The sequence below is a fragment of the Eretmochelys imbricata genome, chromosome 4 (genome assembly GCF_965152235.1).
Source record: "Eretmochelys imbricata isolate rEreImb1 chromosome 4, rEreImb1.hap1, whole genome shotgun sequence".
Classification (NCBI taxonomy): Eukaryota; Metazoa; Chordata; order Testudines; family Cheloniidae; genus Eretmochelys; species Eretmochelys imbricata.
Genome location: NC_135575.1, coordinates 119167540 through 119183728, shown reverse-complemented (window position 1 = coordinate 119183728; position 16189 = coordinate 119167540).

The following is a 16189-nucleotide window of genomic DNA, read 5'->3' as shown; positions in this document are numbered from 1 at the left end:
ACTAATTGTAAGCAGTGTGTTAGTTCTCACACTGGCTTATTTCATTGTTGTTTGTTTCATAACAAGCAATTTAAAAGTCATTTATAATATTGTCATTAACAAAGCGCTACCTGGAATGAAGTGCTCCCCCTATGGCATGGGTAGTAAGTAACTGGAGAACATACCAGCTTTCCATGTGCACTTTGATTAATCCAAACTGGGCAGGACACAAGGCAAATAGAAAATATCTAACAGGCAAGAGAGAGAATTACAGAGCTGGTATGACTCTGGCATAAGAAGTAATGGGATGGATTACAGAGTGCTGTAATAGTCCACAGCACTTTGCAAATACATGGATAACAAAGCCCCTTCCTGAGGATCTTATGGTCAAACACCAAACCTATTATAAAAGATTCACTAGCAAACACTAAATTTACACCAGAGTCAGGGGCATCAGACTGGTGTAAAACTCGGGTAACAGAGCAAAGAATAAGCCCTGAGTTCTTTAAACCAGAAAGAAGCGCATGTTAACCCACCCTACATTATGGAATCTCAGCATCCTGACTACGCGGTGTAGTTACGAACTCAGATAGCATTATTATAGAGAAGGAAGAAATGTTGAGAAGAAATTATAAAGTGAAAAAGTTAGTTCCTTAGGGACTGCTCCTGCGATGTACTGAGCACTCCATTCCCGACAACTTCAAAGCTAAATATTTGGTTCACATAAAAGCCTCTTTAATTCCCCATTACTGTAAGGTATACTTGTATACAACAGTGGGAGCAATTGTCATTATAAATCAGACAATTTATCAGGAGAGCTATTCTCTAGGGCAAGGCAGATTCTAATGCACCACGACAGACTTTATTTGTAAGCCTCAATTCCACAGGAATTTTATTCAGGCAGACACCTCAAGGCATGCATCTTTTCAAAGTGTTTAGGCAGGAAACGAAATTCAAATTAGATACAGTCACGATGCAAATGCATTATTATTTAGTTCAAAACGACTGCGGCTCAAGGGTCGTAAATCCTCCCATAAAGAGATCCTTCAATTACCTTCTGTTCAGTGAATCAGAGAAGAGGAACCCTTTCCCTAGCTTTTTTCAGGCAGAACAAATTTGACTCCCCGGCAAATATCAATCAGCATAAAACTCCTGTTCTGAACATTTTGTTCTCTATATAAACCTAACTCCATATAAGATTTTTTCTAGAGATAATATCACACCAACTCCTTGGATCATTGAAATCTTGAACCAATATCTGAATTTGGATAATAGACCCTATCTTTCTGAGCTGAACCACAACTCTGGAGTGGAGGATGCTTGAAATCTGATTGATCCATCTCTGGATCTGAATGTGACCAGGCCATTCTCTAATATTTTTCTTTCTTTTTAAATTGCATCTTCATCTGCAACTTTTTGGTCTCCCTGACCCAATACATACAGGCCATGGTCAAAATTTTGCCACTCTTCCTCCACAACATTCTAAGATCTGAACTTTTCTTGCTGCTCACATCAGTAGAACTCTCATTCAAGCCATCATCACCTCCTTGTGTGATACTGAAAACTCCTCTTCTCTGGCCTCCCCAATACGCACATCCTATGCCCCTGCCCCAGTCTATTCAAAACCTTGTTACTATGGTTGTCATCCACCATACTGACCATGTTATCCCCCCACTCCCCACACACACACAGTTTGAATCCTTTAATTGGCTCCCCCTTTTTCACTGCATCAAATTCAAGTTTCTTGTCTTCAGTTTCAAGACCCTTCACAACTTTGCCCATCCATACTTATCTGCTGTTGTCTGAACACCCCCTCATCCCTGCAGCCCTTCCAACTTTACCAGTGATATTAGTCTTATCCCCCAGCATTGAATGACTGGATGAGGAAACATGGGCAAATTGCTAAGAATGAGAACAAAAGAATAGCACAAACATGTATGGACAAAATTAGAAATGCCAAGGCACAAAATGAGTTATACCTAGCAAGGAAAATAAAAGGCAATAAGAAGAGGATCTATAAATATATTAGGAGCAAGAGAAAGATGAAGGAAACTGTAGGTCCTCTACTTAGTGGGGAAGGTGAGCTAATAACAGATAACATCAAGAAAGTTAAGGTGTTTGATGCCTATTTTACTTCCGTCTTTACTAAGGTTAATGGTGACCAGATACTAGCACAATTAATATTAACAGAAAGATGGAGACAAATCAGAGAGTTCAGAGAAGAGCAACAAAAATGATAAAAGGCTTGGAAAATCTGACCTATGAGGAAAGGTTTAAAAAACTGGGCATGTTTAGTCTTGAGAAAAGAAGGAGGGAGAACCTGCTATCAGTCGTCAGTATGTTAAGGGCTGTTATAAAAAAGATGATGATCAATTGTATTGCACTGAAGGTAGGACAAAAAGTTATTTCCTTAATTTACAGCAAGGGAGATTTAGGTTAGATATTAGGAAAAGCTTTCCAAATATAAGGATAGTTACACTCTGGAATAGTTTCCAAGAGAGATTGTGGAATCCCCATCATTGGAGACTTAAAAGAACTGGTTAGAAAAAAAACTGCCAGGAATGGCCTCACCGCAGGGAGCTGAACTAGATGAACTCTCAAGATGATGGTCCCTTCCAGCCCTACATTTCCATTATTCTTTTTTGCACTTCCCCCATAACCATCTTTGAGCTTTATTGCATGAAACCTGGGGAAATGGAATGTGCTCCTAGATGTGATCTGTAAGACCACTATCCTTTCCTTCAAATTCCTCCTACAGGTCTACTTCTGCTTGGGGCTGAAGCTGAAGCCTGAGCAACTTAGCTTCATGGGGCCCCCTGTGCCGTGGGTCCCCGGGCAATTGCTTTGCCTGCATCCCCTATCGCCAGACCTGGCTTTTAATCTACTGAGAAACAGTTGTTGTGTCACAGATGGGCCATGGAATTTTTATAGCATGTTGGGAGGCCTCAGGAAGAAAAAGGTTGAGAACCCCTGCTTAGGTTATCCATGGTAGACTGCAGTCTTCTCATAGTCCCCTGATAACGGTACTGAATGGTGTTGAAAGCTTTTGTGTGATGTAGACCAAGGACAAGTTACATTCTCTGTTACACATGTACAATCCCACTAAACTTCACAATGGGCCCATGTCTCTAAAATGGGCTAAACTAGGAGTTCTCAAACTAGGGGTTGGGACCCCTCAGGGGGTCCCAAGGTTATTACATGGGGGGTCGTGAGCTGTCAGCCTCCACCCCAAACCTATTTTGCCTCCAACATTTATAATGGTGTTAAATATATAAAAAGTGTTTTTAATGTATGCGGGGTGGGGGGCGCACTCAGAGGCTTACTGTGTGAAAGGGGTCACCAGTACAAACATTTGAGAACCACTGGACTAAACCAAAGCCTCAGATCTAAAAACTCCTGACCTTTGAAAAAAATTCAGATATCTTTCCAAATCTGAATCTGAAATTTGAAGTTTGGGTCCATCTCTAATTTATAATAATTCACTCATTGCACCAACATTTCCTGCACATCTTGTGTGTGTGTGTGTGTGTGTACATAGACTTTCATATTACACATGTAAAACATGATGGAACGTGAATCAGACTTTCTAACACAGACTAATGTTAATTGGAGTTTTAATTAATAGGATTTGTTTACAAAATGCTTCACTCAGTGGAACAATATTTATGCATGACTTCTTAGAAAAGCTTGTTGTCAATGTCCAGATATATTCAATGCAAACATTTGGTTGTGTTCCGATTGTACATACGTGTTTTCTGAAATATAGAACTCATGACCCAGAACTGATATCTTTGAACTACGCTCCTTTTTTCCCAGTACATTTAAAATTGTCATGCTCTTTTTAAAAATGTAATTATGTGACATTAGTGCTGGTCAGAGGTGACAGTTAAATATCTGTAAAGTTTGAAGTTCTTTGTGGACCTGATCCAAAATCCCTTAACATCAATGGATTTTGGGGGAGGTCCTATTAGAGGAATTATGGTCTTTTGGTTAAGACACATGATTATGAGTCAGGAGATGTGGGTTCAATTACCCACTCTGCCAGACTTCCTGTTTAACCTTAGGCAAGTCACTTGATCACTCTGACTCAGTTTCCCCATCTGTGACAGAGATAATATAGTCCCTACCTACTTCATAGGAAAGTGATGAGACTGATTTCATTCATGTTTGTAATGTGTTTTGTATGGAAGATATTACAGAAATGAAAAGTATTATTCATTTATCCACAGAAAAGATACAGCACTCACAATGACAGTGCAAGATCTCCCACACTGCTCCACCAATGAAACTCAGGCTTTGTCTACATTGGCACTTCATCAGCAAAATTTTTCCCGGTCAGGGGTGTTAAAAAAACACACACACCAAACGACAAAAGTGTTACCGACGAAAAGTGCCGGTGTGAACAGCGCTTTGTCGACCGGCGCGCACTCCTGCTGACAAAGGTGTGTGGAAGTTTTTTGTCGGCAGAACAGCAGTTACACTGTGCGCCTTTTAGCAGCACAGCTGTAGCAGCACAGCTGTGTCACTAAAAGGCGGGTAGTGTAGACCGGGGGTTCCCAAACTTGGTTCATGGCCACTGGGAGCTGCGAGCGGCTGTACCTGTGGACGCTCAGGTAAACAAAAAGAAAAGGAGTACTACTGGCACCTTAGAGACTAATTGGTTAGTCTCTGAGATGCCACAAGTCCTCCTTTTCCTTTTGCGAATACAGACTAACACGGCTGCTACTCTGAAACCAGGTAAACAAAGCGTCTCGCAGCCCACCAGGGGCCTACCCTGAACAAGCTGCGCACCAAGTTTGGGAATCCCTGGTGTAGACAAAGCCGCAGTTCAACCTAGAAGGATTGTTGTCATTTTGTAACTTCACCAAAGCATTTATTCCTTTTTTCCATGTGCTCCTCTCCTTCTTCCAATTCAAGTGAGTCTGCTTTTCTTGAGACAAAACATGGAGATTAAAAGGCAAATAATCTATATTTCAGACATCTTCTCTTAGCTTCAGCCAAAAAAATTACCCTCACTCTAAAAATATGCCTTATTTCTATTCTGTACCTATTTAAAATGAACTGACAAATCAGTCTTCATGTAAATTAGGCTTCATGAGTAGTACTAACAGATAAATACAATGTATGGGATCACAATGCTGCACTTTAAAAGATAATATCATTCAGTGTTGAGCCTGTGCAGCCTATTTCTAGTTAGGCCATTATCTGTGATTCTACTATCTAAACAAAAGCTAATCTTTGTTTGCTTTTCTTATCTTGTTCGTCAATTGATCGTATGTTAAGTGTCTCAATGAACAAGGCTCAAATAAAAACAACCATTTACATATAATTTGTTTGGATCAGATTACACTGGAATCAAGGTAAAAGTGGGAGACAGAGAAAGTAGTGTAGACCCTACAAACAGCTAGCGGAGGTCAAAATGAATTAGCAAAATCATTGTTTGCAGTTTTCTTCTCTTCCCCCCCCACCCCTCCAATCTGGTTACTCTAAGTACTTTATGGGGGTGTACTAGTTACAGTGACATGTCCAGGAGGAACTATGTGGATTTGAAAACCTTCCCATAACTTTGTAATGTAAGTGAGTCTGGAATTATTAAATTTACCAAGGATTTTCCCCCTTGGATAGAATTAAAAAAAAACCAACACATAATTACAGCGAATGTAGTTTCCTTGGACTCTGCTGCCTGCTAACAATTCTTCCAGTTGCTACTTTTAGTTTCTGCTGTATTGTGAAGTTCTCACATTGCTTCGTTTTACTGAAGTACGAGTATAGGTCTCGATCCTACACTTCCTGCCCCCCAGAAACTCCAGGGATGCTTTTTGTGGAGGAGGAACTAGCAATGACAGAGAAGTGCTTTGATGTTGTTTTTGTAACACAGTAGCATCTGGAGGCCCCACCTGAGAGTGGGTTGCTAGGTGTAGTACAAGCACATGGTGAGAGACAGTTCCTGCCTTGACGTTTACATTCCAAACAGATAAGACAATCAAAGCGTGCAAAAGGGACAACAGACACAGAGGTGTGTAGTGACGTGCCCAAGGTCACACAGCCGGTCAGTGGCAGAGCCAGGAGTTTTGAGTCCTAGTCCAAAGCTCTATCCATCCTGCCAGTACAGCTGCCCTCCCAACTCCTAATGTCCCCCAAGCTGCGTCTTAACTCTCCCTACTCAGAGTCATAGATTTTAAGGCCAGAAGGGACAATTATGATCATCCTAGTCTAACCTCCTGCAAAATGCAGGCCAGAGAATATCAACAAGTGGTTCCTGCATCAAGCCCATAGATTCTAGCTGAGCTAGAGCATATTTTTAGATATACATCCAATCTTGATGTGCTGATTTAAAAACTTTGCAATGGAGGAGAATCCCCTGAAGTAAATTGTTGCAGTGGCTAATTACCCTAACTAAAAAATGTGTCCCTTATTTCAAGTCTGAATTTATCTAGCTTTATCTTCAAGCCCCTGGATATTGTTATGCCTTTGTCTAACAGATTAAAGAGCTCTATACTATCAGAAATCTTCTCCTTGTGTAGATATTTATAGATTGTGAGCAAGTCACCTCTTAACCTTCTCTTATATAAACTGCACAGATTGAACTTCTTTAATCTATGACTGTAAAACAGGTTTCCAGACCCCAAATAATTCTTGTAGCTCTTTTCTTCAGTTCTTTCCAATTTGTCAACATTCTTTTTGAAGTGTGGACACAAGAACTGGACACAGTATCTCAATAACTGTCTAACTAACTGTATACAGTGGTAATAGCACCTCCCTACTTCTGTTTTTATATTTCCTTGATTGCACATTCAAGCATCACATTTGCTTTCTTAGCCACAGCATCTATGTTCATGTTCATTTGTTATCCTCCATGACCCATAAGTCCCTTTCAAAGGGAGCTGCTCCTTTCTGAAATAGTCCCCCATCCTATAGGATTCAGAGTAACAGCCATGTTAGTCTGTATTCGCACAAAGAAAAGGAGTACTTGTGGCACCTTAGAGACTAACCAATTTATTTGAGCATAAGTGAGCTGTAGCTCACGAAAGCTTATGCTCAAATAAATTGGTTAGTCTCTAAGGTGCCACAAGTACTCCTTTTCTTCATCCTATAGGAGTGACTTTCATTCTTTGCTCCTAGGTGTGCGACTGTATGCTTAGCTGTATTGCAACACATGTTATTCAAGTGAGTCTCATACCTTCACCCACACACCATTGTCCTCCCACTGCCAAAGGTACTATCCCTCCCTGGTAACCGCACTTCCTAATTTACTGAGGCTCTTCCCCTGAAACATAGGAGGGAGATACCAACCAACCAGTTCAACCTCCCTCTCAACCACCCCGGACAGGGGTGAAAAGACTTCCGCCCCGCCCCCCAAAAGAAAGAAAAACACCCTCACAATCCCTCTCTATCAACTCTCCAGAACATCCTAGTCCCTTCTAGTTATGGTGGACTCCAACCAAACCCCTCAAACTAGTTACTCCTCAGGTAGTTTTCCTCCCAATTATAACTTTTTCACCCATGGACAGGAGGTCACATCCAGCTCAAATCAACCTCTTGCTGCACAGGTGGGACAGTAGGGACTAACCCAAGTAAGAAGGACCTGGCCTTTATTTTCCCCTTTTCCCAGTTTCCGTAGAGAAAAAGGCAATGGAAACAGAGAGGATGGGCACAGAGGGAAGGGGAGCATAAAACTCCTTTCCCACACACTCATAACAGCCCCATGAAACCCCACCCTCTGCAGCAGCCTACACAAGCAGATGTGCCTTGTGCATGCCCTGAGAGGCTATTTTGGCCTGAGGTGTGGGGAGGTAAAGGTTGTTACAGAACTCTCTGCTTCCAGTCCCTGCTCTTTTATAGCGAGCTGAATTGGTCTTGACCACCTGCTCCAACTACAGCTGTGTCAGGACAGCATGAGGCTAATATATCTCCATTTCCTAACAGTTATTATTAAAATGAAAATCAGGTCAGCTTTGTCTTTCTCATTGACTGGGACCTCTGCACAGTGGAATTCAAAAGTGCTATCAGACAGCCCATTCCTGAAGGGAAGGTTGCACTGTGGGATTGCAGCTGGAGGACTGCTTATATTGGTCCAGGTATATGTGCATCCACGCTGCCACTGTGCCAAGTAAAACTATACCAGCTTATGTTACTCCATAAAGGAGAAAAACTATGCTGGAGAAAGTGGAGAGTTTTGTTGGTGGGAGACAAAAGGAAGGGCAGGCGCAAGCCAGGCTGTGCTGAGGTTTGTTGGTACAATTTTCTACTGTAGACCAGGCAAGTCTGACCTTCCAAACATTGGTCTGGTTGGAATCTAGGCCTGGTCTATATGAGAAAATTAGTTCAGTTTAACTAGGTCAGGGGTGAAAAATCCACATCCCTGAGCGGTGCAGTTAAGCCAACATAAATCCCCATGTAGACAGAGCTAGGTTGACGGAATAATTCTTCTGTTGGCCTAGCTACCGCCTCTCAGGGAAGTGGACTATCTACACCAACGGGAGAACCACTCCCTTTGATGTAGGTAGTATCTACACAGAAGCGCTACACATTTGTGCCACTGTAGCATAAATGTAGTCAAGCCCTAATTCGTAAGTCTAAAATGGAAGCTGTTTAGAATATAGGCCTATAATACAGCTCGACATATTTCTCACATACAAACTGATACAAGTTATATCACTAGCGCTCCATCTCAAAAGTTGTATTGTTTCCTCTGTCCATGAAACCAATCATCATTCATTTCAAAGTCAAACTTATACAAATATTTTGTGCAGCTGTTATGATTATTGTCCGTAACTGTCTCTGTTGTTCACACACAGGAATTCCTTTGGTCTCATAAATGCTAAACAGAGTTCTTCCCCTCCCCTGCCCCCTCCCCCCTTTAACTGTCAGATAATTACACAGTTGGCTTTAGAGTTTAACTTGTCAAAGGAGTTGCATTACTTTGTTCCTTTTGGGCAGCTTCTCCTATTGTGCTCTCTGAACACTAAACAGAACCTATATTAACTGTCAGTTAATTACACACCGTTTTCTTCAGTATTTACCAGTCAAAGGGGCAGGTAGGCTGCAATCCTATCATCTCAATCACTGTCTCTGCTCACAAAAGAATCAATAAAGATGAGTCACTTAGTGTCACCCAGTGTCTGATACTCAAAGCCACCCATTCCTAATTGCCTTTAGAGATGGATGATAATACAAACTTTGAAGTGATAATCAGCCTAATGAGTGGCCTTGCTGAGAGGGTAGATCATGTGTCAGAACAGTTTGCAGATGCTTACAGGCAAACAAAGCCAGCTTTCCTTTTAGAGCGGGGAGGACCATGGCAAGTCTGGTACCCAGAGCCCAGTACAATGGTAGAGACTGGCGCACAGCAGGAAACTGAGCCAGCTGATCACAACTGACTCCATCCATCTTGCTCTTTGCCTTTAATCACCACCGTCAGAACAAGTCCTCCAGATTTTCTGCATGTTTACACTGGATATTTAGGCAATAATTGTATAACAGATAAATTATCCAATTCTGAATCATTGGATTTAAATAATAGTTATTGGACTTGATGGGTAATGATCAGTGAGCCTGGATAAAACTATTGAGTAAGTGTAATTAAATGCAGTTGGGTGCAGCCATCCAGGCAAAGGCAGACACCACAAAAGGGTCATTCAGACAGCAATGAAAACAAATAACAGCAGCAAAAACAAAGTCAGTGTTTGCTTTACTAATAAGAGCATGCTCTGAGGCCTGGTCTACATTCAGTTTTTCACTGATTTGACTAAATAATAGAAAAAACTATTAAATTGGTGCAACCCCTAAGTGTGGCTGGAGTTATAATGACAGAAAGGTGTTTTTTTTGGTTTAGCTAAGTTACATCAGATAGTCAGTTGTGATCATCTAGCTATATGTGTGTGTATATATATGTAACTGCATCCACATTAAAGAGTTGTACTGATTTAAAATCATGTTCTATGCCAATTTAGTTTAAATTGGCACAGGAATTGAATGTAAACAAGCCCTCAAAAAAATTTCCACAAAGGTTGTTACTTGATATGATTTAGTTTTAAATTAAAATTTGATATGCCCATGTGTGACTGGGTTGGCTAATATAGGGCTTTGCACATCAATTTGAAAAAAATCTGTGGGCCATAATCTGAAATCTTTACTTACTTCTTTAGGACTAATTCTAATGCTAGTATTATCCATGATTAGGGTGACCAGATGTCCCAATTTTATAGGGACAGTCCCGATTTTTGGGGTCTTTTTCTTATATAAGCTCCTATTACCCCCCACCCCCGTCCCGATTTTTCACACTTGTTGTCTGGTCACCCTATCCACGATGTACTAAAGTGTTCACATTTAGGTAGTGATAACACATGTCTAGTACATCTTTTTGTTTGTGAAATGTACACATATCATAATCAAATCAGGTGCTAGTAATGTATTAATAATTGACCCAACCCCATATTCGTTACTGAGACAAAACTCCCAATGAGGAGTGTCATAAATATAAAGGGAAGGGTAAACCCCTTTAAAATCCCTCCTGGCCAGAGGAAAAATCCTCTCACCTGTAAAGGGTTAAGAAGCTAAAGGTAACGTCACTGGCACCTGACCAAAATGACCAATGAGGAGACAAGATACTTTCAAAAGCTGGGAGGAGGGAGAAAAACAAAGGGTCTGTGTGATGCTTTAGCCGGGGACAGAACAGGAATGGAGTCTTAGAATTTAGTAAGTAATCTAGCTAGATATGTGTTAGATTATGATTTCTTTAAATGACTGAGAAAATAGCTGTGCTGAATAGAGTGAATATTCCTAGCTGTGTGTCTTTTTTGTAACTTAAGGTTTTGCCTAGAGGGATTCTCTATGTTTTGAACCTAATTACCCTGTAAGGTATTTACCATCCTGGTTTTACAGAGGTGATTCTTTTTTTACTTCTATTAAAAGTCTTCTTGTAAGGAAACTGAATGGTTTTTCATTGTTCTAAGATCCAAGGGTTTGGGTCTGTGGTCACCTATGCAAATTCCTGAGGATTTTTACCAAACCTTCCCCAGGAAGTGGGGTGCAAGAGTTGGGAGGATTTGGGGGGGAAAGACATTTCCAAACAATGTTTTCTCAGGAACCCAGATAAAGTTTGGTGGTGGCAGTGGAAGTCCAAGGGCAAAAGGTAAAATAGTTTGTACCTTGGGGAAGTTTTAACCTAAGCTGGTAAAAGTAAGCTTAGGAGGTTTTCATGCAGGTCCCCACATCTGTACCCTAGAGTTCACAGTGGGGAAGGAACCTTGACAAGGAGCTAAATTGATCCTTCTCAAGAACATTGTAGGAGAAGGTCAGACAGGCAGAAAAATACTGTGAGGTTTGACTTCATGGCATTTTCTATGAACTATCCCTTCAGTAGGAAGGGGCTTCTAGGGCCACAAAGATAAGTCCTGTCAGTACCGTGGATCTCCAGGGTCCACAGGGAAAGACATCCCAAATCTTGGGTGCATAGAGTCATTTATATAGGGGATGCCCCTCAGTACTACTTCATTCCATAATGTTCTCTCCTGGACTCTCTTTTGGCTTCTCAGTAACAGTTCTGAATGGGACCCCCCCTTTGTTCTTTGCAGTATTTTGGGGGGGGAGGGATAGCTGAGTGGTTTGAGCATTAGCCTGCTAAACCCAGGGTTGTGAGTTCAATCCTTGAGGGGCCCATTTAGGGATCTGGGGCAAAAATTGGGGATTGGTCCTGCTTTGAGCAAGGGGGTGGATTAAATGACCTACTGAGGTCCCTTCCAACCCTGATATTCTATGAGCAACTATGATCTATGACCCACAGGAAGTTAATAAAGACCCAGCTGGTTTTCTACAAGTCTGTATAGATTGGTATCTCAGAGAGCATGTGTTACAGTTCTCCATCCCTTCCTGCCCCCAAAGCACCATGGAACATTAGATTCCAATGGAAACACATCTGCAGGACCTGGCGCAAGAGGTTTGGTGCTATACAGTCAGTATTCCACATTCCACACAAACAGTGAAGGTCCACCCATGAAAGATCACCTTGGCAGTGTTGAGGTAACACTTAACCCAAAGAATTTCTAATTAACGTAATTTTCTCGTAGCCAAAAATTATATTCTTATTTAATCCCACACAAGCCCCCACTTTAAATGGACAGTTAACATTGCTGAAGTGTGTTTTCTAGCAACACAATCACTAAAATTCAAGGAAATCACCAATTAAATGAGCATCCATAAGCACACCAATCTCAACTCACATGCCACACTACCCTAACATGTTAACACATAAAGACATTTACAGCTCTCTCCACTCCAAAACAAATTTCCCTGTCAATTCCAACTACATACCCAGCTATTATGCTCACATTTAGTTCTTCATAATCACACTCAAACTTAGCTAAATTAAGGTAAAAATTAACTATTGACATGTCTGTATCATTGAAGTCTACAATGTGTTGTTTGAAAAACAAAAAGTATGGAGGTCCGAGTTAAAATTGTGCATTTGAGCGTGTGTGGTTGTAGTTTAGACCTGAAAGAAAGTTGTGAAGCTGGGAAAGTTGTATGTATTTTGGGGTATTAATATTGACAAGTCTGAGATCGGTGTAAGTAAGCAAGCTGAAAGAGAACTTAAATGAATCTGATTTTTAGAGGGTGTGTGAATTTAGCCCTTTCTGACAATTTAAAGAGTCTCAAATTGGATACCCAAAAATTGAGGCTGCCAAAATCACTCATGACATTTGAAATTCTTGGCCTATATGTGTATTTGCAGCTTGTACTGTGCCAAACACTAAGCTGCTTGATAAATATTTCTCTTAAATAAAACAAATGTTCTGACTTTGCTGTTGGGGTGGAAGAAAGAAATAGGAGGGAGGAGTCTGGGGAGACAATAAAGGAGTTTGAGTTAAATATTTATTTCTTCTAAATATTTTTTAAATGTATAATTGCAGTTTAGATTTATAATAATAATGTATTTAAAATAGAATCTAATTTGCATTTCCATCTCAAGGTATTTTACAAACACTAATTGAGTCCCACAAAACCCCTGTGTGGTAGAGAAGGTGTACATATACCTACCCCTGAAATGCCAGCTCATCTGGGAGGAAGCATAGCCCATGTGAAAATGAATAGCACTAGTACACAAATATTGGACAAAGTAAAGAAAAATACCATAAATAACTGAAACTGCAGGAGGAATTTAAGGTAGGTAAATATGAGTACTGGAGTTGAGTTTTGGTCAGGACAGTAGGGCTAACATTCTTATTCATATAAAAAATGCTATGGAATTGTTAATGACCAATAGTAATTACAAGCTCCTTTTTATGGACCTGTGCACACCACGTAAAAGCATAAATTCCGTACTGATTTAGGCCCATCCTTGCTCCCATTGACTTCAATGTTAATTTTATCATTTGACTTCAATGGGAGCAGGATCAGACCCTCAGAGAGAAGAGTGTCACTGAGTAAATCACCAAGTCACTTCCTGCAGGACCTACATGGTCTCCAACTGAAGCCCTGGCCCAGTCCAGCCCTGCTTCATTTGAGCTTCCCTCTTTCTGGTCTTACAGCTCTGACAGCCAACAAATGTAACTGAAATGTATTTTGAACAGTTTTTTTTTTTTAAATGTGTGCAATGTGCTAATATAATTTTTTTGAGCAGATAATCACAAAAAAACAAAGGTGCCTGCTTTTGCTATGGTTTTCTTTCCTTTGCTGCTTTTTTTATTTAAAGAAAATATGTTAGCATTGGAATGTCAAAACAGGGCTTTATTTAGCAAGTCGCTGTATACTCTTTATTTCCATTGACTTCAAAGTAAATAGGATCAGCCAGGGAGTTTTTGAATTATCGCTACTCAGGCATCGCTACATATTTCGGCTTGGCAGAACTCAATTTTTTTTTTCTAATTTTGACAGATAATATTGATGTTTATTTTTGAAACTTTTTTTAGTTTTAGCAAGTTAAATTTTTGCAGTTGTGGGAAATTATGGAGGGGGTAGACAATAATTATTTAATGACAGTAGACGCTGAGATTCAAAAACTTAAAGCTTTATTACTATCTAAACACAAATTGTCAACATCACATGTCAAAATATACAGAGTAAATATCCTTACATCAAACTCTAATAAGTTCTCAAGCAACAGTTTTATTACTTTGCCTATTTGTAAATGCTGATTATTATCAATGGAAATTAGGGCAGTCAAACGATTAAAAAAATTAATCATGATTAATCGCGCTGTTAAACAACATTAGAATATCATTTATTTTAAATATTTTTGGATGTTTACCACATTTTCTAATATATTCATTTCAGTTACAACACAGAATACAAAGTGAACAGTGCTCATTTTATATGTATTTGTTATTACAAATATTTGCACTGTAAAAAACAAAAAAATGTATTTTTCCATTCACTTCATACAAGTACTGTAGTGAAATCTCTTTATCATGAAAGTTGAACTTACAAATGTAGAATTATGTACCAGAAAAACTCCATTCAAAAATAAAACAATGTACCTTCAAGCCTTCAAATCCACTCAGCCCTACTTCCTGGTCAGCCAATCACTCAGACAAACAAGGCTGATTACAATTTACAGGAGATAATGCTGCCTGCTTCTTGTCACCTGAAAGTGAGAACAAGCATTCACATGGCAATGTTGTAGCTAGCATTGCAAGATATTTATGTGCCAGATGCGCTAAAGATTCATATGTCCCTTCATGCTTCAACCACCATTCCAGAGGACATGCTTCCATGCTGATGATGGGTTCTGCTTGATAACGATTCAAAGCAGTGCGGTCTGACACATGTTCATTTTCATCAGCTGAGTCAATTGCCACCAGCAGAAGGTTGATTTTCTTTTGTGATGGTTTTGGTTCTGTAGTTTCTGCATCAGAGTGTTGCTCTTTTAAGACTTCTAAAAGTATGCTCCACACCTCGTCCCTCTCAGAGTTTGGACAGCACTTCAGTCTCTTAAAACTTCAGTTGAGTGCTGTAGCTATTTTTATAAATCTCACAATGGTTCCTTCTTTGCCTTTTGTCAAATCTGCTGTGAAAGTGTTCTTAAAACGAACATGTGCTGGGTCATCATCTGAGACTGCTATAACATGAAATATATGCAGAATGCGGATAAAACAGAGCAGGAGACAAACAATTCTCTCCCCAAAGAGTACAGTCACAAATTTAACTGATGCATTGTTTTTTTAACGAGCATCATCAGCATGGAAGCATCTCCTCTGGAATGGTGGCCAAAGCATGAAGGGGCAAATGAATGTTTAGCATATCTGGAATGTAAATATCTTGCAACACCATCTATAAAAGTGCCATGCGAACGCCTGTTCTCACTTTCAGGTGACATTGTAAATAAGAAGCAAGCAGCATTATCTCTCATAAATGTAAACAAACTTGTTTGTCTTAGCGACTGGCAGAATAAGAAGTAGGACTGAGTACACTTGTAGGCTCTAAAGTTTTACACTGTTTTGTTCTTGAGTGCAGTTATCTAACCAAAAAATCTGTATTTGTAAGTTACACTTTCACAATAAAGAGATTGCACTTCAGTACTTGTATGAGGTGAATTGAAAAATACTATTTCTTTTGTTTATCATTTTTACAGTGCAAATATTTGTAATCAAAAATAATAATATAAAGTGAGCACTGTGCACTTTGTATTCTGCATTGTAATTGAAATCAACATTGAAAATGTAGAAAAACATCCAAAAATATTTAATAAATTTCAATTGGTATTCTATTGTTATAAGTGCAATTAATTGCAATTAATTTTTTTAATCGTGATTAATTTTTTTAGTTAATTGCATGAGTTAACTGCGATTAATTGACAGCCCTAATTTAAATATTTTTTCATTCCTTTGTGTGTATATGGTTAAATTGACGTTTACCAACATTTACCAATAAAAATCGAATCCTTCCAAGTTTATATATAATTTGACAAATCAGAATAAGCATTTTTCACATACCTGAACTCAGTCTATATTCTAAAATTAAAAGAAAGCCTTCTTTAAAAGGACTTTACTTTCTATTTTGTTGTATTGGTGGTTTAGAAAAGTTTTTATTTTCTTCTTTGAATAAATATCAAAAAGTCTAACGGCTGACTAATTGATAAGATAAATGCAGTTGTGTATCTTCCAGTTTGGGTTGTAAAGCCAGTGATTTCATAATCATGAGTTTATCGGGAAAAGAGCACAAGAGTCAGGATATCAACATTAGTTAGACTGATGGGATTAATCAACTCATG